This window comes from Mustela erminea, chromosome 20 (assembly GCF_009829155.1).
Source record: "Mustela erminea isolate mMusErm1 chromosome 20, mMusErm1.Pri, whole genome shotgun sequence".
Taxonomy (NCBI): Eukaryota; Metazoa; Chordata; class Mammalia; order Carnivora; family Mustelidae; genus Mustela; species Mustela erminea.
Genome location: NC_045633.1, coordinates 8,234,366 through 8,260,846, shown reverse-complemented (window position 1 = coordinate 8,260,846; position 26,481 = coordinate 8,234,366). Strand labels below are relative to the sequence as shown.

Here is a 26,481-nt window from a genome sequence, read left to right as displayed (position 1 = left end):
AAGCTTGTAGCCTTCCCGTTGAGATCAGGAACACAACAAGGATGCCCACTCTCACCACTCTTGTTCAACATAGTACTAGAAGTCCTAGCAACAGCAATCAGACAACAAAGAGAAATAAAAGGTATCCAAATTGGTAATGAAGAAGTGAAACACTCTCTCTTTGCAGATGACATGATTCTTTATATGGAAAACCCAAACTACTAGAACTCATACAACAATTCAGCAACATGGCAGGATACAAAGTCAATGTACAGAAATCAGTGGCTTTCTTATACACTAACAATGAAAACACAGAAAGGGAAATTAGAGAATCAATTCCATTTACTATAGCACCAAGAACCATAAGATACCTGGGAATAAACCTAACCAAAGAGGTAAAGGATCTGTAGAGAACACTCATGAAAGAAATTGAAGAAGACACAAAAAGATGGAATACCATTCCATGCTCTTCGATCGGAAGAATAAACATTGTTAAAATGTCTATACTGCCTAGAGCAATCTATACTTTTAATGCTATTCTGATCAAAATTCCACCGGTATTCTTCAAAGAGCTGGAGCAAATAATCCTACAATTTGTATGGAATCAGAAGAGACCCCGAATCGCTAAGGAAATGTTGAAAAACAAAAATAAAATGGGGGGCATCATGTTACCTGATTTGAAGCTTTACTACAAAGCTGTGATCACCAAGACAGCATGGTACTGGCATAAAAACAGACACATAGACCAGTAGAACAGAGTAGAGAGCCCAGATATGGACCCTCAACTCTATGGTCAAATAATCCTCGACAAAACAGGAAAAAATATACAGTGGAAAAAAGACAGTCTCTTCAATAAATGGTGCTGGGAAAACTGGGCAGCTATATGTAGAAGAATGAAACTCGACCGTTCTCTTACACCATACACAAAGATAAACTCAAAATGGATAAAAGACCTCAACGTGAGACAGGAATCCATCAGAATCCTAGAAGAGTACATAGGCAGTAATCTCTTCGCTATTGGCCACAGCAACTTCTTTCAAGATATGTCTCCAAAGGCAAAGGAAACAAAAGCGAAGATGAACTTTTGGGACTTCATCAAAATCAAAAGCTTCTGCACAGCAAAGGAAACAGTCAACAAAACAAAGAGGCAACCCACGGAATGGGAGAAGATATTTGCAAATGACAGTACAGACAAAAGGTTGATATCCAGCATCTATAAAGAACTCCTCAAACTTAACACACACAAAACAGACAATCATATCAAAAAATGGGCAGAAGATATGGACAGACACTTCTCCAATGAAGACATATAAATGGCTATCAGACACATGAAAAAATGTTCATCATCACTAGCCATCAGGGAGGTTCAAATGAAAACCACATTGAGATATCACCTTACACCAATTAGAATGGCCAAAATTAGGGGCGCCTGGGTGGCTCAGTGGGTTAAGCCGCTGCCTTCGGCTCAGGTCATGATCTCAGGGTGCTGGGATCGAGTCCCGCATCAGGCTCTCTGCTCAGCAGGGAGCCTGCTTCCTCCTCTCTCTCTCTGCCTGCCTCTCTGCCTACTTGTGATCTCTCTGTCAAATAAATAAATAAAATCTTTAAAAAAAAATATTTAGAATGGCCAAAATTAGCAAGACAGGAAACAACATGTGTTGGAAGGGATACGGAGAAAGGGGAACCCTCTTAACACTGTTGGTGTGAATATAAGTTGGTACAGCCTCTTTGGAGAACAGTGTGGAGATTCCTCAAGAAATTAAAATAGAACTTCCCTATGACCCTGCCATTGCACTCCTGGGTATTTACCCCAAAGATACAGATGTAGTGAAAAGAAGGGCCATCTGTATGTTTATAGCAGCAATGGCCACAGTTGCCTAACTGTGTAAAGAACCAAGATGCCCTTCAATGGACGAATGGATAAGGAAGATGTGGTGCATATACACTATGGAGTATTATGCCTCCATCAGAAAGGATGAATACCCAACTTTTGTAGCAACATGGACGGGACTGGAAGAGATTATGCTGAGTAAAATAAGTCAAGCAGAGAGAGTCAATTATCATATGGTTTCACTTATTTGTGGAGCATAACAAATAGCATGGAGGACATGGGGAGATAGAGAGGAGAAGGGAGTTGGAGGAAATTGGAAAGGGAGGTGAACCATGAGAGACTATGGACTCTGAAAAACAATCTGAGGGTTTTGAAGGGGCGGGGGGTAGAAGGTCAGGGTACCAGTTGGTGGGTATTATAGAGGGCATGGATTGCATGGAGCACTGGGTGTGGTGCAAAAATAAAGAATACTGTTATGCTGAAAATAAATAAAAAATAAATTAAAAAAAAGAAAATCTCTTTCTGGAGAAATAAAAGAAAATCAAAATAAAATAAAATAATTAAAATAAAATAAAATTTAATGAAGTTGAAATTTCAAAAGCTATTAATGAAGTGCAATAAAAAAATGGAACCTCTTGGGGCACCTGGGTGGCTCAGTGAGTTAAGCCTCTGCCTTTGGCTCAGGTCACATCTCTGGGTCCTGAGACCAAGCCCTGTATTGGCCTCTCTACTTAGCAGGGAGCTTGTTTCCCCCATCTCTCTGCCTGCCTCTCTGCCTACTTGTAATCTCTGTCTGTCAAATAAATAAATAATTAAAATCTTCAGAAAAAAGGAATGTCTTACTTCTAGGATAAGTGAGGCAGAAGAGTGAATTAGTGATATGAGGACCACATGACAGAGAATAAAGAAGCTGAGCAAAAGAGAGACCAACAACTACTGGACCATGAGGGGAGAATTCAAGAGATAAGTGATACCATAACATGAAACAATACTAGAATAACTGGGTTCCCAGAGGAAGATACAGAGAGAGGGCAGAAGGTATATCGGAGTGAAATATAGTAAAGAATTTCCCTAATATGGCAAAGGAAGCAAGCATCAAAACCAAAGAGGCACAGAGAACACCCCTCAAAATCAATAAAATAGAGGTCTACACCCCATCATCTAACAGTAAAACTTCCAAGTCTTAGTAACAAAGAGAAAAATCCTGAAAGCAACTCAGGACAAGATGACTGTAACATACAATGGTAGAAATAGTAGATTGATAGAGGACTTATCCACAGAGACCTGGCAGGCCATAAAGGACTGGCATGATATATTCAGAGCACTAAACTAGAAACAGAGCAGCCAAGAATACTATATCCAGCTAGGCTGTCATTGAAAATAGAAGGAGAGAGAAAAAGCTTCCAGGACAAACAAAAACTAACAACTTGAAAACACCAAACCAGCCCTACAGGAAATACTGAAAGTGGTCCTCAAAGCAAAGACAGAGCTTAAAAGTAATAGACCAGAAAGGAACAGAGACAATATACAGTAACAGTCACCTTACTGGCAATACAATGGCACTAAATTCTTATCTTTCAATAGCTTGCCTGAATGTAAAAGGGTTAAATGCCTCAGGGAAAACACACTGGGTACCAGAATGGATTAAAAAAACAAGACCCATTGATATGCTGTCTACAAGAAACTCATTTTTGGCATAAAGACACATCAAGATTTAAAGTGAGGGGGTGGAAAACAATTTACCATGCTAATGGGCATCAAAAGAAAGCTGGGGTGGCAATCCTTGCATCAGATAAATTATGAGCCAAAGAGTACAATAAGACATGAGGAAGGAAACTATATCATACATAAAGGGCCTATCCAACAAGAAGATCTAACAATTTTAAATATCTATGCCACTAACATGGGAACAAAAAGGTCTCTCCAACAAGATGATCTAACAATTTTAAGGATCTATGCCTCTAACATGGAAGCAGCCAATTATATAAACCAATTAATGACAAAAGCAAAGAAACGTATCAACAATAACACAATAATAGTAGGGGACTTTAACAAACTCCTGAATGAAATGGACACATCATCTAAGCAAAAGATGAACAAGGAAATAAAGTCTTTAAATGACACACTGCACCAGATGGACATCACAGATACATTCAGAACATTCCATCCCAAAGCAACAGAATCCACTTTCTTTCTAGTGTACATGGAACATTCTCCAGAATAGATCACATCCTGGGTCATAAATCACATCTCCACTGGTACCAAAAGACTGGGATCATTCCCTCCATATTTTCAGACCACAATGCTCTGAAGCTAGAACTCAATCACAAGAGGAAAGTTGGAAGGAACTCAAATACATGGAAATGAAAGAGCATCCAACTAAAGAATGAATGGGTCAACCAGGAAATTAAAGAAGAATTGAAAACCTTCATGGAAACAAATGCAAATGAAAACACAACTGTTCAAAATCTTTGGGACACAAAAAAGGCAGCCCTGAGAGGAATGTATATAGTGATACAAGCCTTTCAGAAGAAACAATAAAGGTCTCAAGTACACAGCCGAACACTTCACCTAAAAGAGTTGGAGAAAGAACAGCAAAGAAAGCCTAAATCCAGCAGAAGAAGAGAAATTATAAATATCAGAGTAGAAATCAGTGAAATAGAAACCAAAAGAACAGTAAAACAAAACGACAAAACTGGGAGCTGGTTCTTTGAAAGAATTAATAAGATTGATAAATGCCTGGCTAGACTTATCAAAAAGAAAAGAGAAACGACCCACATTAATAAAAACATGAATGGAAGAGGAGAGATCACAACCAACACCCAGGAAATACAAACAACTATAAGAACATATTATGAGTAACTCTATGCCAGCAAACTTGACAATCTAGAAGAAATGGATGCATTCCTAGAGACGTATAAACTAACAAAACTGAACCAGGAAGAAATATAAAACCTGAACAGACCCATATCCAGTCAGGAGATTGAAGCAGTCATCAAAAATCTCCCAAAAAAACAAGAGCCCAGACGGCTTCCCAGGGGAATTCTACCAAGCATTTAAAGAAGAATTAATACCTATTCTCCTAAAACTGTCCCAAAAAAAAGAAATGGAAGGAAAGCTATCAAACTCATTATATAAGGCCAGCATTACCTCAATCCCAAAACCAAACAAAGACCCCATCAAAGAGGAGAATTACAGACCAATATCCTTGATGAACATGGATGCAAAAATTCTCACCAAAATACTAGCCATTGGATCCAATAGTATGTTAAAAGGATTATTCACCATGACCAAGTGGGATTTATTCCTGGGCTGCAAGGATGGTTCAACATCCGCAAATCAATCCATGTGATACAATACATTAATAAAAGAAGAAGAACCATATGATACTCTAAATAGATTCTGAAAAAGCTTTTGACAAATGACAACGTTTTGTGATCAAAACCCTTCACAATGTAGGGACAGAGGGTACATCCTGAAATACCATCAAAGTCATCCATGAAATACCCACAGCAAATATCATTCTCAATGGGGAAAAATGAGAGCTTTTCCCCGAAGGTTAGGAACACAGCAAGGATGTGCACTATCACCAGTGCTATTCAACATAGTACTAGAAGTCCTAGCCTTAGCAATCAGACAATAAAGGAGATAAAAGACATCCAAATAGGCAAAGAAGTCCAACTCCCACTCTTTGCAGATGATATGATACTTGATGTGGAAAACCCAAAACACTCCACTCCAAAACTGCTAGAACCCATATAGGAATTCAGTCAAGTGTCAGGATATAAGATCAATGCTCAGAAATCTGTTGCATTTCTAGACACCAACAGCAAAACAGAAGAAAGAGAACTTAAGGAGTCAATCCTATATATAATTACACCCAAAACCATAAGACACCTATGAATAAACCTAACCAAAGAAGTTAAAGAACCTTTCCTTGGAAAAACTATACACTACTCAAGAAAAGAGTTGAGGAAGACACAAAGAAATGGAAAGACGTTCCATGGTCATGGATTGGAAGAACAAATATTGTGAAAGTGTCTATGCTACCTAAAGCAATCTACACATTTAATGCAATCCCTATCAAAATACCATCCATTTTTTTCAAAGAAATGGAACAAATAATCCTAAAATTTATATGGAACCAGAAAAGACACCGAATAGCCAGAGGAATGCTGAAAAAGAAAACTAAACTTGGTGGCATCACCATTCCAGACTTCAAGCTCTATTACGAAGCTGTCATCATAAAGACAGTACGGTACTGGCACAAAAACAGACACGAAGATCAATGGAACAGAAGAGACAGCCCAGAAGTAGACCCTCAAATCTATGGTCAAGAAATCTCCAACAAAGCACGATAAAATGTCCAATGTGAAAAAGACAGTCTCTTTTTTTTTTTAAAGATTTTATTCATTTGACAGAGAGAGAGAAATCACAAGTAGGCAGAAGGCAGACAGAGAGAGAGAGGGGAGAAAGCAGGTTCCCTGCGGAGCAGAGAGCCCGACGCGGGGCTCGATCCCAGAACCCTGGGATCATGACCCGAGCTGAAGGCAGAGGCTTTAACCCACTGAGCCACCCAGGCGCCCCAAAAGACAGTCTCTTCAACAAATGGTGTTGGGAAAATTGGACAGCCAACACAGAAAAATGAAACTGGACCATTTCCTTACACCACACACAAAAATAGACTCAAAATGGATGAAAGACCTCAATGTGAGACAGGAACCCATTAAAATCCTTAAGGAGAACATGGACAGCACCCTCTTCGACCTCAGCCACAGAAACTTCTTCCTAGAAACATCACCAAAGGCAGGGGAAGCAAGGGCAAAAATGAACTATTGGGACTTCATCAAGAGCAAAGCTTTTGGACAGCAAAAGGAAAAGTCAACAAAACCAAAAGACAACAGACAGAATGGGAGAAGATATGCTCAAATGACAGAAGAGATAAAGGCTTGTATCCAAAATCTATAAAGACCTTATCAAACTCAACACTCAAAGAGCAAATATTCCAATCATTAAATGGGCAGAAGACATGAACAGACATTTCTTCAAAGAAGACTTCCAGCAACACTCAGCATCAGTGAAATATAAATCAAAACCACAATGAGATACCACCTCACACCATTCAGAATGGCTAAAATGAACAAGTCAAGACATGACAGATGTTGGCGAGGATGTGGAAAAAGGGGAACCCTCCTACACTGCTGCTGGGAATGCAAGCTGGTGTAGCCACTCTGGAAAACAGCATGGAGCTTTCTCAAAAGGTGGAAAATAGAGCTACGCTATGACCCATCAATCACACTACTAGGTATTTACCCTACAGATACAAATGTAGTGATCCGAAGGGGCACGTGCACCCAAATGTTTATCACAGCAATGTCCACAATAGCCAAACCATGGAAAGAACCTAGATGTCCATCAACAGATGAAGGGATAAAGAAGATGTGGTATATGTACACAATGGAATACTATGCAGCTACCAAAATAATGAAATCTTGCCATTTGCAATGATGTGGATGGAACTAGACTAAGGTTAAACGCTGAGCTAATTAAGTAAATCTAGAGAAAGACAATTATCATACAATCTCTCTAATATGAGGAATTTGAGAGAGAATGGTGGGGTTGGGGAGTAGTGAAGAAAACAATGAAATAAGATGGGACCAGGAGGGAGACAAATCATAAGAGATTCAATCTCAGAAAACAAACTGAGGGTTGCTGGGAGGCAGGGGGGTAGGCAAAGAGTGGTTGGGTTATGGACACTGGGGAGGGCATGGGCAATAGTGAGTGCTGAAAAATATGTAAGCCTGATGAGTCACAGACCTGTACACCTGGAGGAAATAATAAATTATGTGTTAAAAAAATAAGATTCAAAAAATTAACAAATTTTTAAAAAATGGTCCCTCTGCATAAACATTTACAAATCAATGGCATGACAACCAGAAATAAAACTTCAAAGGCCACGATGAAGAAATTTTGATCATCCCAACATTAATTTTCTCAAAGCTGAATTGGACAACCATGGCTCTAAAATGGGATGCCTATTTCAATCAGTATTTTGAAGCTTCCAAATGCTATCAAAACTACAAATGCATCTCTCTGTATACAATTTGTAAACTAAATGAGATAATCATACAACTAGAGAGATAAAACAGCTTATGAGTCCTCTTTTTCCCCTCTCTCACCTTCTTTGTCTACACAGCAGAGGCAACAACCTTGTGCTCAGGCCACACCATCAGGCCCCATCTGGCACCATCTCCCTCTGCTCTCTCTGCGCCCTCTCATCTCCCCTGATCCTACCCTCTGATCCCTTCACTACCCTGCTTTTTCCTCTGAAGCTCCCTCTGCTCCCTCCTTTCCCAAACCTGTTGAAATCGGCCCCTTTGGAGTTACGACTTCTGAGGATCTAAAGAGACTCCAGATTTCCAAGTTATCTCTTGTTCTTTCTCTTACTACAGTTGACACCCAATGTTACATTCGTGTCAGGCTCACAATTAGTGATTATGGAAGTTTAAATGTTTAAATGTTATGCTATGTTCACAAGCAGACCTACCATCTATGCCATTCCATTACAATGATTACTGACTGTATTCCTTGCGCTCTGCTTTATGTTCCTGTGACTTACTCATTTCACGGCTGGAGGCCTAGATCTCCCTCTTCCCTTGGCACATGTTGCCCACCACAACCAGGAAGTGTGCTGTGGGCTCTCCTTTGTTACAATTTGTAAATGATTGGCATCTCTGCTTCCCTCCTGAGAAGAAAGCATCCACCTGGGATAACTTCTGGCCTTAAAAGGGACATAACGGCTCCGAAGAAAAACTGCAGTTTGCTCAAATACATGATAGGTATTTAGGTCACCTGATCTCAGAACAAGGACCACATCTGGATCCAAGTAGACTCAAGGCATCCTCAACTTCTCACAACCTAAAACGAAATGCCTATACCCAGGCTTTCCTAGACTAACCGGCTACTGTCAACAGTGGATTCCAAACTTCTCAGCCACGACAGGCTTTACTAAACACTGACAAACCTAACACTATTAATCAGAAAAAGGGGGATGACACAGCCTTTGAAACCTGAAACAGAAGTCGACCAACAGCCCCTTCCCTCGGGCTTCCTCACTATCAACTTCCCTTTTCCCTCCCTCCGTGTGACAGGGAAGGGAATGCCCTTGGAGTGCTCACCCCAGGACACAGGGAGCACCATCACCCCGTAGGCTATTGGCATCAACAGGCAGATGCCGTGGCTGGGGGATACGCCCCCCACCTCAGAGCCACCCTGCCCCCGCCCTCTGGGATGAGGCCACTGAAGAACTCGTCACAGCATCCCCTTTCACCATCCCCATGCCCCATGTAGTAGAAGCCCTTCTGAATTCGCCTCACACTCAGCATTTTCCAGCCGGTCACCTCACCTCCTATGAAATCCTCCTGCTTACCACTCCAACAGAACTCTTTCTGGTTCCAACAGCCTCACCCCTGCCACCCTTCTGCCCCCCTTCACGTATGAAACCCTCACAGCCGCTTCACACTGACAGATCACCTGCTGGCTCCCTGTGACAACCTGCAGCAAACTGCTCTAACCGATGCAGACTTTCCATGCTCTTCTGATGGTTCCTCTTTAAAGGAGGAAAATGACAAATATCATGACAAGTATGCTACTGCAACTCCCTTTGAACACACTGAGGCAGCACCTTTCCCTCTGGCTGCTTCAGGCCAGCAGGATGAGTTACACGCCCTTACTCCAGCTTCTACTTTAGCCAACAGCACGACCACAAACATGGATGCGGATACTCGGTTTGTGCTTTGGGTAGCTCGTTCATGGTTCTGGAATATTATGGAATCAATGAGGTTTCCATCCCTACAATTGGGATGAGATGGAAAATGGTGCCCATGTTCAAAACGCATCAGATGCCACACTTCTGCCTGCAGATCTGGCCATTATTAAGGTCCCAGGGATATTCTGCACTTGGATCCCGGGAAGCCAAAGGAAACCCCCTCGTTGATATTCTGTCCAAAAAAGCTTCTCAAAAGGACACAAATATCCAGACCTCTGCCACGTTCAGGAGGGATTTCCAACCAACTGAGAAGTTGGAATAATTGACCAGACATGCCCAAAAAATGGGGCCCAGACAAGGAGAAACAATGTTGTAAATCTAATGACACCTGGATAAAAAGAGATATTTTGGGCTTGGAGCAAAGAACAATCTGGCCCTGCCCAACGTTCTAAAATTCCCACTCCTAACAACTGTGCCAACAGCAAACAATTGCTCTGCTGACAACTTGAGAGCATTCATGAACCACTATGGATGGGGAAATGTTACAACACCTGCAAAAATGGCATACCTTGCTTGTCCCACCTGTCCAAAATATAATCCTGGGAAATAAGTCCATACCTCCCCTGGGCATTTTGAACCACACAGTGAACCATCAGACATTTGGCAACTGGATTTCATGCAATTTCCTCATCTCATGGATATAAGAAGGTGTTAGTCAATGTGCCTATAGGTCTTCTCACTGGACAAAAGCTTTCCCTTGGAGAAAGGCCAATGACTCTTCTGCAGCTAAAATCCTGTTAGAAAAAATTACCCTTCCCTGGGAAACCCTCTTGAACTATACACAGTGACCAGAAAATCCATTCTACCATGCAGGCGTTTCACCAATTTGTGATGTTTCCCTAGTTTTACAACAATGTCATTGTACATTACTGTCCTCTGTCTTCAAAGTTAGTCTCACACAATGACCGCAATACTAGGGACTCAACTGGCAAAAACAACACAGACTTCCCAACTACCTGGGTCAAAGGGATTGCCGTCACTCCTAAATCTAGAGCCCACCCCTTTTTGGAAACCAGTCTCTCCCCCTGGGAGATAGAAACTGGACACTGTGCATTCAACCTCTGCCTCTTTGGACCCACAGTTGGAAAAGGGATATATTTCAATAAAGCAAAGATCGAGTTGCCTCTCTTCAACCTAACCATGCTGCAGTAGAGCAGACTTTTCCCAGTGCACTCCCAGGGACACTAACCGTGACCGTCACACCTTGCAACCTGGACATTCTGTTGGGAAAGACACCAACACAAAGATTCTCTCCAACCTCCCCTGAGAGGCCCCTCTCCAATACTGCTAACTAAACCTTGCACTGCCAAACCCCAGGAATGCATTCTTGGGTCCCCAGGATACCTTAAATGAAGGCACCAAATGCCTGACTTGACCTGTACATCATCTGGTCACAAGAAGGTTATTACTGCACCAACTGAAATACAAAACATCTGGGGAGACCCCTTTCCCCACATGTCCCGACAAGGCCTGCATTCCTCTCCTCACTATTGCTCCTTCTCCATATTCTGTGCAAAGAATATGCCACTTTCTGCATCTCCCAGTCTCTTCCAAAAGGAGGAAACTTCTTTGGATTATCACCTTTCCAGAAAAAACTCACTTTGATCTTGTGAGCATTTCTAGATGTTTAGAAGGTTCAGAGTTCAAAAGTCGTTCCTTTACCTCTACTACTAACTGAATCCTGATTCGAAATCCAAATGCATGGTTCTGAAGTTACAACATAGCAGATCACTTTTGATAACACATAGAGTTCTAAACAGTTCTTCTGAAAAATCAATACTGTTTGGAAATGTCCTGGAAGTATTCCTATTCTTGCAACATGTTCTCTAACGAATGCTTCATGTTTTTCAGTGTACTCTATGTCCCCAAACGTGCTCCCTGATTTCAGTCAGTGCGCTTTCCCAGTATTTCACTATTTCGCTCATAGCCACTCATGGAGGACACTTCCAGGAGACATACAGGACTCTGGGTGGGCCTTCATAGGGAGAAAACCTTCCTCCTTCAGCCCAAACGAGTGCCAATAAATATTTTCAGCTGGCTCCTTTCATATATAGGGTCCTGGTATAGAACCAACATATGGTTTGGAATCGTCACCTTGCTTTGGTTCTGCACTTGCTGTCTCTCAGATCCCGAGAACCAGTGAGGGGATGTGGGCTCACTGATCTCAATCTTGAGCAGATACAGACTTCACATGGGGAGCTGGTGAGATTTTCTCCCTTCTAACCCTCCCTGCTCCTCAGCGGTCACCTGAGTAGTTTAGAGCTGTCATGCACATACCCTCCAACATGAGACAGGCCAACCAGAGAAGGCTTTGCTAGCACTGAAACACAATACCACTAAATACAAAAAACTTGACTGTTGACTTAAAATTCTTCCAGGGAAATTTCCCTAAAGTTTTAATTTACATTACTGTTAACTCACATACACTGTTCTATTCATTTCAGGTGTAAAATCGTGACTCAGCACTTCCATGCAACACCTGGCACCCAGAACAAGAGTAAGGCTCAATCCCCTTCACCTGTTGAACCCATGCCCCCAAACACCACCTCTCTGATTACCAGCAAGTTGTTCTCTAGCTAAGAGTTGTTTCTTGGTTTGCCTCTTTTTCCTTCTCTTTTATGTTTTATATCATATAAAGCAAAGATCAAGTTGCCTCTATTCAACCTAACCACACTACAGTAGAGCAGACTTTTCACAGTGCAACTCCCATGTTTTATATCATAAATTCCACAAATGAGTGAAATCGTATAGTACCTGTCTTTCTCTGACTGACTTATTTCGTTTATCAAGGCAAATCTTGGTCAGAACGAGCAAAGTCATAAGGGGAACGTCACAGCAGAGGGAAGAGGCTTTGGTAGGGGGTGTTCTGACACACTACCACTCCATATAAACGGGGGAACCAAAAGCAGGACATGGACTTGAACTTGCACATGGGTACTACACTATTCTAGCTAGCAGAACTCTATTCTCATCTCTCTATCTAACCCCCCACCTCCTCCAACAGACTCACCCATGAGAAGCCATAATGATTTGAACTACCAGATGCCTCCAATACACTTCTGGTTCTTAACAGCCTTTCAAATTTTCCTTTCTCTGACAACAGTGAACCTCGCCCAAATCCCCCAGTGTGCCAAAGGTTTAGTCACAGCTTCTGTGGCCTACATTCAGTTTTCCTTCCTTCTCCACAAACCCAACATTTGCTGGTAATTCTAACCTTGAAGGTTAGAAACTGGACGGCACACTGTTTTTACCTGGGGCTCTGATTCGAGCAGTAATCAGCAAGTGGGTCCCAAGTGCATTCTTCTAGGGCGCCCCGAGAGTCAGCAGTTGGGGTTTTCACCTCACAGCTACATGCTGCTCCTGTTCCTCTTAATTTGAGTCCCGATTTCTCCCCAGAAACAAGCCTGCATCTGTAACCAACCAACCACGGCATCTCCGGGATGGCACTACGCGACCCCTGGGGCCAGGGATCAGGCCCTGAGTAAAATAGGTCTTATTCAAACACCCTCGGGGAAAATGAGGACCAAACTGTGGGAACAACACGAAAAATGCAACAACGAGGCGGCTCACCTACCAGCATGTCTCGGGAGGCCGCCCAGAGCTCTCAGCCAACAAGGCCACTCCAGCATCACACCACAGGAGGCACCAAGCTGCTGCAAAGACCCGAGGGTCTCTCCGGGGCAGCGTCAGAACTTGCTGTAAATGCAGCCCTGAGGGTCTGAGGGTCTGAGGGTCCTCAGCTGGCGGCACAAACCCTTCGTGCCCTGAGGAACCCAGCGTCAGATGACGTCATGGCGCACCGCCTACCCCTAAGGCTCTGAGCACAGGAGCAAACAGCCCCGCTGGCTGGAGGCATGCGGGCGCCCTCTGCCGGCTGCCCTGGGAATCTCCGCAATGCTCTAAGGGGACAATGAGGGGGTTGAGGGGACTGGGGGCACTGGGGGACTAATGGGGTGCAGGGGTGTGGCGCTGCTCTGGGGGAGGCACTGAGGCTGCTCTGGTCCCAGGAAGCCTGTCCCTACACTGGGACAGGCCTTTACGACAGCACCTCAGATCCAAAAATCGATTCCTTCTCCTCTCTGAGTGATGAGTGAAGCCAAATTTGACAATGTCATTACATAAATTGGAGTGCTTGCCCTGCTCCCTTCAAAAATACAGAATGCAGGGCACCTGGGTAGCTCAGTTGGTTGGGCAAATGCCTTCAGCTCAGGTCATGATCCTGGAGTCCCAGGATCAAGTCCCGCATCGGGCTCCCAGCTCCGAGCTCCGAGGGAAGTCGGCTTCTACCTCTGAACTTCTCCCCTCTCATGCTCTCACTCTCTCTCAAATAAATAAGTCAAGTCTTGAAAACAAAACAAAATACACACTATGGAAGTACAAATGTAAAGGAACAGACACCTGTGTTTACCCACCAAAATGTTCCTACGACATAAGTCACTGACACCCGTTACACTCTTTGAATTTTTCTTTCCTTCTTCCTTTTAGGAATAATTTCCGCTCAGGTCACGATATATGAAAGTCCACTGATACAAGACATCATTTAGCACCAAGATCTTGATTGCGAGAATTTTCGACCATGCCAATAAAATGTTTGGTGACACATAGGTGACAGAGTCAAAATGCAATCCTAGAGGGACCTACAGATGCGTTATGAATTTACTGCATGTCTCTTTAGATCCTATTTTCAATGAAAGGGACTTTAGACATGGTAGATGGATGAAATCCTTTCCACCAGTCTGGTAAGGAACCAATTTTACCTTCGACTACTAACTGCCATCTCTTCACAAGCAGGAGGAGGTGAAGTAGACGTTTCTGCTTGGATGTAAGAGAAGGCTGCACGGGTTGAAACTGTCCACCTCACATCCCACGTCAGGATGGGCAGGCAACATGACGATAGCAACCCCGCATCCTGCTGCACATTGCCAGCTCCAGAGGGAGAACATGGACCTTATTCTCAAATACTCTGGGTTGAGATCAGCTGTGCCTCTGTGCCAGATCCAGACTGCAGGACTGGGGCCTGGTTTTGGAACATGAGCTAGGCCCTGCTGGTGCAGGAGGAACGCAGCAGGGACAGGGCAGGGAGGGAGATGGCTCGGGGTCACTTCCCCACAGGGCAAGCACTAGAAACTACCTGCCAAAGAGCAGCATCCTCTCCCTCAAGCCACCTCTCTCCCTGACGAATCCTGAGGCTGGGCCCCACATCCCCAGGCCGAATGACAGGGACTCATCCTCCCAAGTGCAATGGCCCTCGGAGGGAGATCAGAGCCCTGGACTCAGAGAACTCTGATGCCCAAGATTCCTGCCTTTTCTTGCCCCAAGACTCAAAGCCCCTCCTCCGTGGGCCATGATTCTCCTTCCACACTCCGGGGCCACGTCCCACCTATCTTCCTTGAAATTCCCCCTTGTCCCTTCCTCTCTCTATCCCTGTCACCTCTGGCTCTTCCTCTCCCACTCTCAGACTCCTGGTGCTGCCACACTGTCAGGGTGTTGTCCAGGAGTCCTTGAGAGAGAAGCTGATGAACCGATGACTTAACTTAGTAAGTGTCATGGAGTTCCCACACAGATCAAGCATGAGAATCAGTTGGACATCTTCCCATTTATGTATGTAATGTGAGCCCCACACTGACACCCAGTGAGGTTACAGAGATAAGTGGCCTTTCTAGAGATGTTTTAGGTCTCATACCTTCTCCATTAATATGGGATGATTTGAAAACCACAAATCTTTCTATCCAAAGGTGAATACCCAGGACTGAAGAATATTTTAATGCCACATATGCAGTATCATTTTCATACAGATCAGACCAATTTTTCTTTGAGATTCCCTTTTAGAGTTGTGTTCAAAAAGCTATTCAATTTGCAAATATATGTGGAAACCCTAGTTATCCTTTCTTGATTAATCTAGCACATTTGCAATGATGATCAAAGAACAAACCTTGTGGGTTTCATTCTTCTGAAACATATTGAGACTTCCTTTATTCCCAATTTATAGTTATATTTAAATTCAATTCCTTCTTTGCTATAGGCTAATATCCAGGCAATCCAGGACTCCAGAATTGGGCCCATGGCCCTCGGAGGGCCAGGACATAAGGGAAGGTAGAGCAAGACCTTCGTTTATACTCACACCACCTCCTACTAACCAGAGGGGATCAGGAGAGATGGTGGACCCAAGGAACCTCAGACACCTGAACGGTGGGAGTCTGGGGCCATGATGGATCTTGGGAAACCTTGGGGAGCAGAAAAGGAGGAAGGGACATAGAAAGTGGGAACAGGGGAGGCAGGGTTGGATGCCAGTGAGTCTAGGACTGGATCCAAAGATAAGGACTGGGCATGAGTTGAGGGTGAGCCTACCGTCAATAAGTACCCTTATGGACAAAATGGGAGTCAAAGAAGAACCTTCGAGGGGTAGGATATTTGAATTCAATAACAGTACCACTGATAACGATACTACAATAAATGTCTCCTTCCAGCCCGAGTGTTCCACTTTGAGTGACAAGCTGAATAATCTCGCTATTCTCTAGGTCATTCTACTGCCTTGCATGTGTGGATTTTCAGTTCTCCTACACAAGGGAAAGTGGAGGTTGATTCTCACGACTGAGCTTGGAGATCTCCCAAGAATGTGTGTCTTTTAAAAGGCAGATTCTCTCCTGGGGCACAGAGGGACAACACCCACCATTCTTGGCAGCACCAGGAGTTAGGAGGGGTTGGGTGCCTCAGAAAGTGACTCTGAGACAAGGATGTGAGTATAAGTAGTTTCTCTGGAAGGGTCTTTGGTGGGAAGAAATAATGGGAGCTAAGACGTGAAGGAGGAGTGCAGCCAACACACAAGACAGGGTGTGAGTTTAGAGCTCACTGCTTGGGCAACTCTGTCTCCATCCATTGCGAACTTCCAAGAGATGTGCAGAACAGCCCTGAGTCATCCCATCCAAGTGCGAAAAGACCCTCACGGGATGAGTGTTGCTCTTATGGACATTAATTACCCAGCTGATGACCTCACTGCCGTGGCCAAAGAAGCCAAGGAAGCCAATGGACACCTTCAGGCAAAGAGCTGCAGGCAACTGCGGGAGGCAGCCACTGTGTGGACAAGACAGAGCTTGCCAGTGAAGACCCCAGAGGGCACCAACCCTCTTCTCTCATGGGTGTATTCCCTAGCACGACCAACGGTATCTGAAATACTGAGAAATTAGTGTAGTACTGCACATCACACACCAAATGACTGCCAGGATGCCTTCCTTTCATTATTGTTTACAGTCGCAACACTGATACTTCTTACATAACAAGTAACGGCTGTCCTATGACTACTCCAACCCCACTCTTTCACTCCAGAAGTTTCAATTGAAGCAACTCTTCTTCCAAGCACTCTTCAAATCTTGCCAAAGACAAAGATATGAACCTTTACCAAGGGATGCAGTATTATCGACAGTGTATAACTTGTGCCAAGAACAGTGAACAATTTTGTCCTCCAGGAAAAAATTCCCATTCCTTAGAGTCTCAGAAGACATGATCTTAGGCTTAAGATCCTCCCTATCCTTGAAATTAGTATTAAGAAGTGCAGCTTTAGAAGCTGAACAGCAACTGACAGTATGCTGAAGTAGTGAAAAAATAAAAACTCTAATCATGTTCCCTTCCTATACACATTAACAAATAACTGTGTATCTTGAAATCGACCATACACACACACACACACACACACACGCACACACACACACACACACACTTTTTTTTTTTAGAAAGAGTGAGAGAAAGAAGACTGAATGGGAGGGCTGGGCTAGAGAGAGAGGGAGAATCTTTTTTTTAAAGATTTTATTAATTTTTTTGACAGAGAGAGAGAGAAATCACAAGTAGACAGAGAGAAGGGAGAAGCAGGCGTCCACCAAGCAGAGAACATGATGTGGGGCTAGATCCCAGGACCCTGGGATCATGACCTGAGCTGAAGGCAGAGGCTTAACCCACTCAGCCACCCACCCAGGTGGCTGAGAAGGACAATCTTCAGCAGACTCCATGCTCAGTGTGCAGCCTGATTTGGGCTTAGTCTCATGACCCTGAGATCATGACCTGAGACAAAATCAAGGCTCTGATGCTTCACCAACTGAGCCAAAAAGGCAGACCCCCGTATCAACTCTCTTTGATCCCCTCCAGTAAACTCTAAATAGACTTTGTTGGTATTAATCGTTCTAGTATTACAACCATGATTTTTCTCTCCATGAGTAATTAGCCCCTAGAATGGCAGGCACCAACTTCACAGGGAGCCACGTGATGACACACACACATTCTAGATTAGAAAACTACATTATGATAGAATCCATAATGTTATATATGTTTTGCCTTAACATAAAACAGATGTAATAGCTTTCTGTGATTTCTATATGGTTGTGTATTACTCAATTTCTGTAACATACATAGATGCTATCATTTAAATAAAACAATAGGAGAGAATAGGTGTCATTACTAGTAAGTAATGGTAGGACTAATTATGCAACATTATGCATTAAAAAATAAAAAGCAATGATAACTAATAAACCTTTCAGTGTATAATAGGTTTAGACAAACCAACAAAACGAAATAGGAAAGACAGGACTGAACATTTCCATACATACATACAGCTTGCCAACTACATTCCTTTCTTACAATTCTTCAATGCCACTAGAGTTCACATATAATAGTTTCTGGAATACAACAGAGGGATTCACCACTTCCATGCATTGTCCAGGGCTCATCAGGACAAGCAGTTGCTTCATCCCCATCACCTATTTCTCCCATGCTGCTAACCATCACTTTGTTGTCTGTCATGAAAAGTCTGGATAAAAGACCTCAGACTGAGGCAGGAATCCATCTAAATCCTAGAGGAGAATAGAGGCAGCAACCTCTTTGACCTCAGCCACAGCAACTCCTTGCTAGACACAATCCAAAGGCAAGGGAAACTAAAGTGAAAATGAACTTTTGGGACTTTCTCAAGATCAAAAGCTTCTGCACAGCAAAGGAAACCATCAACAAAACAAAGGGCAACCCACAGAATGGGAGAAGCTATTTGCAAATGACACTACAGACAAAGGGCTGAAGTCCGAGGCCTACAAAGAACTTCTCAAGCTCAACACCCAAAAAACAAATAATCGAGTCAAAGAATGGGCAGAAGATGTGACCAGATACCTCTGCAAAGAAGACAGACAGATCACCAACAGACACATGGAAAAATGTTCATCATCATTAGCCATCAGGGAGAGTCAAATCAAAACCACATTGAGATACCACCTTCTACCAGGTAGAATGGCAAAAATTGACAAGGCAAAAAACAACCAGTGGTGGAGAAGTTGGGAGAAAGGAGAACTCTCTCACACTGTGGGTGGGAATGCAAGTTGGTGCAGCCATTGTGGAAAACAGTGTAGACGTTCCTCAAAAAATGAAAAACAGAGGCTAAGATATTTCACACCAGAGCTGAACCTGGTCCAAAAATTATATGTGGCCAAGGGATTCATTGTGGCTTGCTCACTTGTTCTCAGGACCCCTTGTTTTTCCCTTCTTCCCCTTCATCTTCTTCAGAACTAATAGGACAATCAAATATTTCAAATTTACAAAGACATGCCAAGACTGGAAGAATGCAGAGTGAGTTCAATGAGTTTCAGGCTGAAGGAAAAAGATATGACCATGAGGTGGCAGTAACTTGAAATCCCCTTTCCTGGGGGACTGACAGGTTTGCAAGAGGGGGGACCCATCACAGTATTAATCCTTTCAAGACTGGGGACATTGAACAGGGTACACATGTGCCTAAGTAATGCCTTTCTGCAGCCTGACTCGGGGGGGGGCGGCGGACTCTGCACCAAGGATTTAGAAATCTAACAGCTGTTCAGGGACTTTTAGAGCTGAAGAGTTCATCTCGATTGCTTAATTGACTCACTGACTTTATTTATGATAAGAAAATGTTGGTCACGTTCACGACCTATGGAACTCAGGCAGGCAGTCAATACTTAAACATCTGCTCTCCAGGGTTATGTTCTTAAAAGACTGGATGTGTAGAAAACAAATCTGTCTTAGGCACCAGCAAGAGGTCTTTAACTCATGGGTTGCAACTGCCAGTACACAGGGGCCATCTCTGGCTCACTGATATCACAGAACAGAAACAGAATCTGTCACCATGAAGATGTAATATATTTCATCATGAAGGTTTTCTTTCCAAACAAAGTTCAAAAAGTATCCAAACTCTTAATTCATTTGATTGTGCTTTGTAGCAAGTGAAAAAAAATTTTTTTAAATGAAAGAATATTTACTTTAACACTCCCCTCACTGAAGTAGACAGATCATCCAAGCAAAAGATCAACAAGGAGATAAAGGCCTTAAATGACACACTGGACCAGATGGACATCACAGATATATTCAGAACATTTCATCCCAAAGCAACAGAATACACATTCTTCTCTAGTGCACACGGAACATTCTCCAGAATAGATCACATCCTGGGTTCTAAATCAGGTCTCAACCGGTATCAGAAGATTGGGATCATTCCCTGCATATTTTCAGACCACAATGCTCTGAAGCTAGAACTCAATCACAAGAGGAAATTTGGAAAGAACCCAAATACATGGAGACTAAACAGCATCCTTCTAAAGAATGAATGGATCAACCAGGAAATTAAAGAAGAATTGAAAAAATTCATGGAAACAAATGATAATGAAAACACAACTGTTCAAAATCTGTGGGACACAACAAAGGCAGCCCTGAGAGGAAAATATATAGCGGTACAAGCCTTTCTCAAGAAACAAGAAAGGTCTCAGGTACACAACCTAACCCTACACCTAAAGCAGCTGGAGAAAGAACAAGAAAGAAAGCCTAAACCCAGTAGGAGAAGAGAAATCATAAACATCAGAGCAGAAATCAATGAAATAGAAACCAAAAAATCAATGGAACAAATCAACGAAACTAGGAGCTGGTTCTTTGAAAGAATTAATAAGATTGATAAACCCCTGGCCAGACTTATAACAAAGAAAAGAGAAAGGACCCAATTAATAAAATCATGAATGAAAGAGGAGAGATCACAACGAACACCAAAGAAATACAGACAATTATAAGAACATACTATGAGCAACTCTACGCCAACAAATTGACAATCTGGAAGAAATGGATGCATTCCTAGAGACATATAAACAACCATAACTGAACCAGGAAGAAATAGAAAGCCTGAACAGACCCATAACCAGTAAGGAGATTGAAACAGTCATCAAAAATCTCCAAACAAACAAAAGCCCAGGGCCAGACGGCTTCCCGCGGGAATTCTACCAAACGTTTAAAGAAGAACTAATTCCTATTCTCCTGAAACTGCTCCAAAAAATAGAAATGGAAGGAAAACTTCCAAACCCATTTTATGAGGTCAGCATCACCTTGATCCCAAAACCAGACAAGGATCCCATCAAAAAAGAGAACTACACACCAATATGCTTGATGAACACAGATGGGAAAATTCTCACCAAAATATAGCCAATAGGATCCAACAGTACATTAAAAGGATTATTCACCATGACCAAGTGGGATTTATTCCAGGGCTGCAAGGTTGGTTCAACATCCGCGAATCAATCAATGTGATACAACACATTAATAAAAGAAAGAACAAGAACCATACCTTCCTGATCAAAACTCTTCAAAGTGTAGGGATAGAGGCTACATACCTCAATATTCTCAAAGCCATCTATGAAAAACCCACCGCAAATATCATTCTCAATGGAGAAAAACAGAAAGATTTTCCGCTAAGGTTAGGAGCACGGCAGGGATATCCATTGTCACCACTGCTATTCAACATAGTACTAGAAGGCCTAGCCTCAGCAATCAGACAACGAAAGGAAATTAAAGGCATCTGAATCAGCAAAGAAGACATCAAACTATCACTCTTTGCAGATGATCTGATACTATATGTGGAAAACGCAAGACTCCACTCCAAAACTGCTAGAACTTGTACAGGAATTCAGTAAAGTGTCAGGATGTAAAATCAATGCACAGAAATCAGTTGCATTTCTCTACACCAACAACAAGACAGAAGAAAGAGAAATTAAGGAGGCAATCCCATTTACAGTTGTACCCAAAATTTTAAGATACCGAGGAATAAACCTAACAAAGAGGCTAAGAATCTATACTCAGAAAAGTATAACTACTCACGAAAGAAACTGAGGAAGACACAAAGAAATGGAAAAATGTTCCATGCTCCTGGATTGGAGGAATAAATATCGTGAAAATATCTATGCTACTGAAAGCAAACTACACATTTAATGCAATTCCTATCAAAATACAATCCATTTTGTTTTTCAAGGAAATGGAACAAATAATCCTAAAATTTATGAGGAACCAGAAAAGGCCTCGAATATCCAAAGGAATATTGAAAAAGAAAGCCAAAGTTGGTGGCATCACAATTCCAGACTTCAAGCTCTATTACAAAGCTGTCATCATCAAGACAGCATGGTACTGGCACAAAAACAGACACATAGATTGATGGAACAGAATAGAAAGCCCAGAAACAGACCCTCTACTCTACGGTCAACTAATCTTCGACAAAGCAGGAAAGAATGTCCAATGGAAAAAAGACAGCCTCTTCAATAAACGGTGTCAGGAACATTGGACAGCCACATGCAGAAAAATGAAATTGGACCATTTCCTTACACCACACATGAAAATAGACTCAAAATGGATGAAGGGCCTCAATGTGAGAAAGGACTCCATCAAAATCCTTGAGGAGAACACAGGCAGGAAGCTCTTCAACCTCAGCTGCAAAAACATCTTCCTAGGAACATTGCCAAAGGCAAGGGAAGCAAGGGCAAAAAGGAACTACTGGGATTTGATCAAGATCAAAAGCTTTTGCACAGCAAAGGAAACAGTTAACTAAAGCAAAAGACAACTGACAGAATGGGAGAAGAGATTTGCAAATGACATATCAGATAAAGGGCTAGTGTGCAAAATCGATAAAGAACGTAGCAAACTCAACACCCAAAGAACAAATAATCCAATCAAGAAATGGGCAAGAGGGTGCCTGGGTGGCTCAGTTGGTTGAGCAACTGCCTTCGGCTCGGGTCACGCATCAGGCTCCCAGCTCCATGGGGAGTCTGCTTCTCCCTCTGACCTTCTCGCCTCTCATGCTCTCTCTCACTGTCTCTTTCTCAAATAAATAAATAAAATCTTAAAAAAATGTTTATAAAAAAAAAGAAATGGGCAGAAGACATGAACAGAATTTCTGCAAAGAAGACATCCAGATGGCCAACAGACACATGAAAAAGTGCTCCATATCACTCGGCATCAGGGAAATACAAACCAAAACCACAATGAGATATCACCTGATACCAGTCAGAATGGCTAAAATTAACAAGTCAGGAAATGACAGATGCTGGCGAGGATGCGGAGAAAGGGGAACCCTCCTACACTGTTGGTGGGAATGCAAGCTGGTGCAACCACTCTGGAAAACAGCATGGAGGTTCCTCAAAATGTTGAAAATAGAACTACCCTAAGACCCAGCAATTGCACTACTGGGTATTTACCCTAAAGATACAAATGTAGTGATCCGAAGGGGCACGTGCACCCAAATGTTTATAGCAGCAATGTCTACAATAGCCAAACTACGGAAAGAACCTAGATGTCCATCAACAGATGAATGGATAAAGAAGATGTGGTATATATACACAATGCAATACTATGCAGCCATCAAAAGAAATGAAATCTTGCCATTTGCGAGGACGCGGATGGAACTAGAGGGTATCATGCTTAGCGAAATAAGTCAAGCGGAGAAAGACAACTATCATATGATCTCCCTGATATGAGGAAGTGGTGATGCAACATGGGGGCTTAAAGGGGTAGGAGAAGAATGAATGAAACAAGATGGGATTGGGAGGGAGACAAGCCATAAGTGACTCTTAATCTCAAGAAACAAACTGAAGGTTGCTGGGGGGAAGCGGGTTGGGAGAAGGGGGATGGGGTTATGGACATTGGGGAGGGTATGTGCTATGGTGAGTGCTGTGAAGTGTGTAAACCTGGTGATTCCCAGACCTGTACCCCTGGGGATAAAAATATATGTTTATTAAAATTTTTTAAAAAATTAAAAAAGAAAAAAGAAAAAGAAAAGAAGGAGATAAGCAGGGGCACCTGGGTGGATCAGGTCTTGATCTCAGGATCCTGGGATCGAGTCCCACGTTGGAGTCCCCACTCAGTGTTCAGTCACCTTGTCCCTCTGCCTCTCCCTCCTCACCACTGTAGTTGCATAAAATCGTTAAAAAAGAAAACAGAAAAGGAGATGGGTAAAAGGTACCTTTTGAAGATTTTATTGATGAGTTTCCTTCCAATGAAGACTGGAAAGGATAAATAAAACAATTCCTGTTGTCCTTGTAAATTTAATTCTAAAAGAATAAAAGGATTATGGTATCAGGTACCTGCCAAGTTTTCCCTTGGTTTCCAACTACTGTAACAATGTTGGAAAAAATAAACACTGAAAAGTAACAAAAGCATGTTCCAGTGGAGGAAAGTCTGTGCTTTTACCTGGGGCACTGGTTCTAGCAGAACTCAGAGAGGGGAACGCCAGCTCCTCCTTCTAGAAGGTCCTGAAAGTCAGCTATAAAAACTATAAAGTACTCACGAAGGAAATTGAAAAAGACACAAAGAAATGGAAAAATGTTCCATGCTCCTGGATTGGAGGAATAAATATTGTGAAAATATCTATGCTACCGAAAGCAAACGACACATTCCTGCATTCCTGTCCCAACGCAATGTAGCTCCAGTTCCTCTGAAGCGGAGTCACGGCTTCTTCCCAGAAACAAGTCAGGATCGGTAACAAAGCAACCGCAGCATTTCTGATGTGGTGTCCCCTGACCTCTCAATCCAGAGACCCCTGAGTAAAATAGGGCTTGTTCAAATGCCCTCAGGGAAACTGAGGACCAAACCATGGGAAGAGCCCCAGTATGGAAGCGCCTGTATTTCTCACCTACCAGCACGTCCTGGGGAAGCTTCCAGAGCCCCCTCCTCAGCACTCAGCCAACAAGGCAGTTTCTCTGTCACACCTCAGGAGGCAACAAGTTGCTGCAAAGCCCCAAGGTCTCCCCAGGGGTCGGGGGAACTGGCTGGAAATACAGCTCTGACACTCTATCCTGGGGCAGTGAGAGTGGAGCTGGATCCCTGGGTGGCTACAGAAGCCCTTCCTGCGGAGGCCCCTTGGGTCAGAGAAGCCAATGGCGCGCCCTCTGCTAGCCAAGGCTGCGCACAACAGAGATACCGCCCCCTTCCTGTTGGAGGTGCGCGGGCTCCCTCTGCTGGCCTCCCTGGGAATCCCTGCAATGCTCCAATTGGGGCATTTCAGTAGGAGGGACAGAGGGCGCTGTCTCTCCCCTGACAGATCCTGAGGCTAGGCCCCACAACTCCATGCAAAAAGAGGTGCGCTCATCTTCCCAAGTGGAAAGGCCTCTGCAGAGCTCAGCCACTGAGAGGTCGGAGCTGTGGGCTCAGGGAAATCTGATGCCCAGGATTCCCGCCTTCTCTGGCCCTAATGCTCAGAGCACCTACCTACACCTGCTCCACTCTGGTCCTTTATCCACCACCACACAACTACACCACCAAGCGCTGTTCATCCTTGAAACTCTTCTTTGTCTCTGCTTCTGTCTACCCTATCTCCTTGCTTCCTCTCCCTTGCTAGCACTTGCCCAATTCCCCCTACCATTCACTCAGTGTCTCATCCTGACAGTCTTTTTTTTTTAAATATTTTATTTACTTATTTGACAGAAAGAGAGCACAAGCAGGCAGAGAGGCAGGCAGAGAGAGGAGGAAGCAGGCTCCCTGCCAAGCACAGAGCCTGATGCGGGGCTCGATCCCAGGACCCTGGGACCATGACCTGAGCTGAAAGCAGAGGCTTAACCCACTGAGCCACCCAGGCACCCTCCTGACAGTCTCTTGATCACTCCCCAGACCCCCAGGCCTCCCGCTCTGTGCAGCTCTGTCTGGGAACACCGCAGGGAACCACCTCTCCTGTCAACCCCTCTCTCCTGCCCTCCTTCGGCCTAGGCCCTGTCACAGGACGTGACAATCCCACTGACAAAGGCTGCTCAGGCTGACCCTGACTGCCGCAGTGCAGTTACCAGCCTCTCCTGGGCAGCATGTGAACAGACTGAACTTGATCCTTCGGTGGCCCTGCCATGACCCCAAAGCTGCTGGAGGATGGCTGCGTCCATGACCTGGGAAGAAGGAGGGCTTTGCAGAATCCAGCAGCTCTGCTGCAGAAGGGATTGGCAAAAAGGGCCTAAAAGGGGACAGAAGCATACCCCCAACTCCTCCTGCTGCTGAGGAAGGGATGGGTCTCTTGTCAGTGACCTCTGCCCTGCCCATCCCTCCACAGGGAAACTGTGGGAGCACTGTGGGGCATCATGGGTCTCACCAAGAAAACTGCCACCATCAGCTCCCCTCAAGCACCCCTGTGGTTGGGGGGCAGCTGAGAAGGTGAAATCACTGCACAAAACCCAGATTAATGCTGGGCCTCCTCACCAGGCTCTCAGGGCCTCAACAGACACCTCATTCTCTGCTCACTGTCACAGCAGACCACTGCCTGGGGACAGGCAGCTGTCTTGCCAATCACTACCCCCTCCCAAACTAGCAGGTGCCATGTGCTCAAGGGGATCTGTCACCAGAGTTAATACAAGCACCAGTGGATCTAAATTCAAGTTGGGCCCCCTCCCCGGAAGGATTCCTGGGGTCCCTTGCAGTAGAGGTACCACGAAGCGTAGTCTTGCTCTATCCTCTGTCACCACCACTGCTGCCAGGGTGTTATCTGTGTGTGAAGGCATGACCCTGTGCACTCGAAGGAGAGGGACTGTAGGTCCTCCTAAAGGCGCACGCTGACACAGAC

The 26,481-nt window shown here is 43.8% G+C and overlaps 1 long non-coding RNA gene across 2 annotated transcripts in view; it reads right to left on the bottom strand.

Annotated features, from left to right (window-relative positions):
* LOC116580798 overlaps positions 1-13,719 on the bottom strand; it is a 29,717-nt gene extending 15,998 nt beyond the window's left edge. Inside the window, exon 1 of one of the 2 annotated variants that reach the window (XR_004281794.1) lies at positions 13,213-13,719. This is a non-coding gene — a long non-coding RNA (uncharacterized LOC116580798). Of the gene's footprint in view, positions 1-12,889; positions 13,012-13,212 lie in introns of those variants that run through there. The other variant, XR_004281792.1, reaches the window with a different exon arrangement.
* Positions 13,720-26,481: the final 12,762 nt, after the last annotated feature.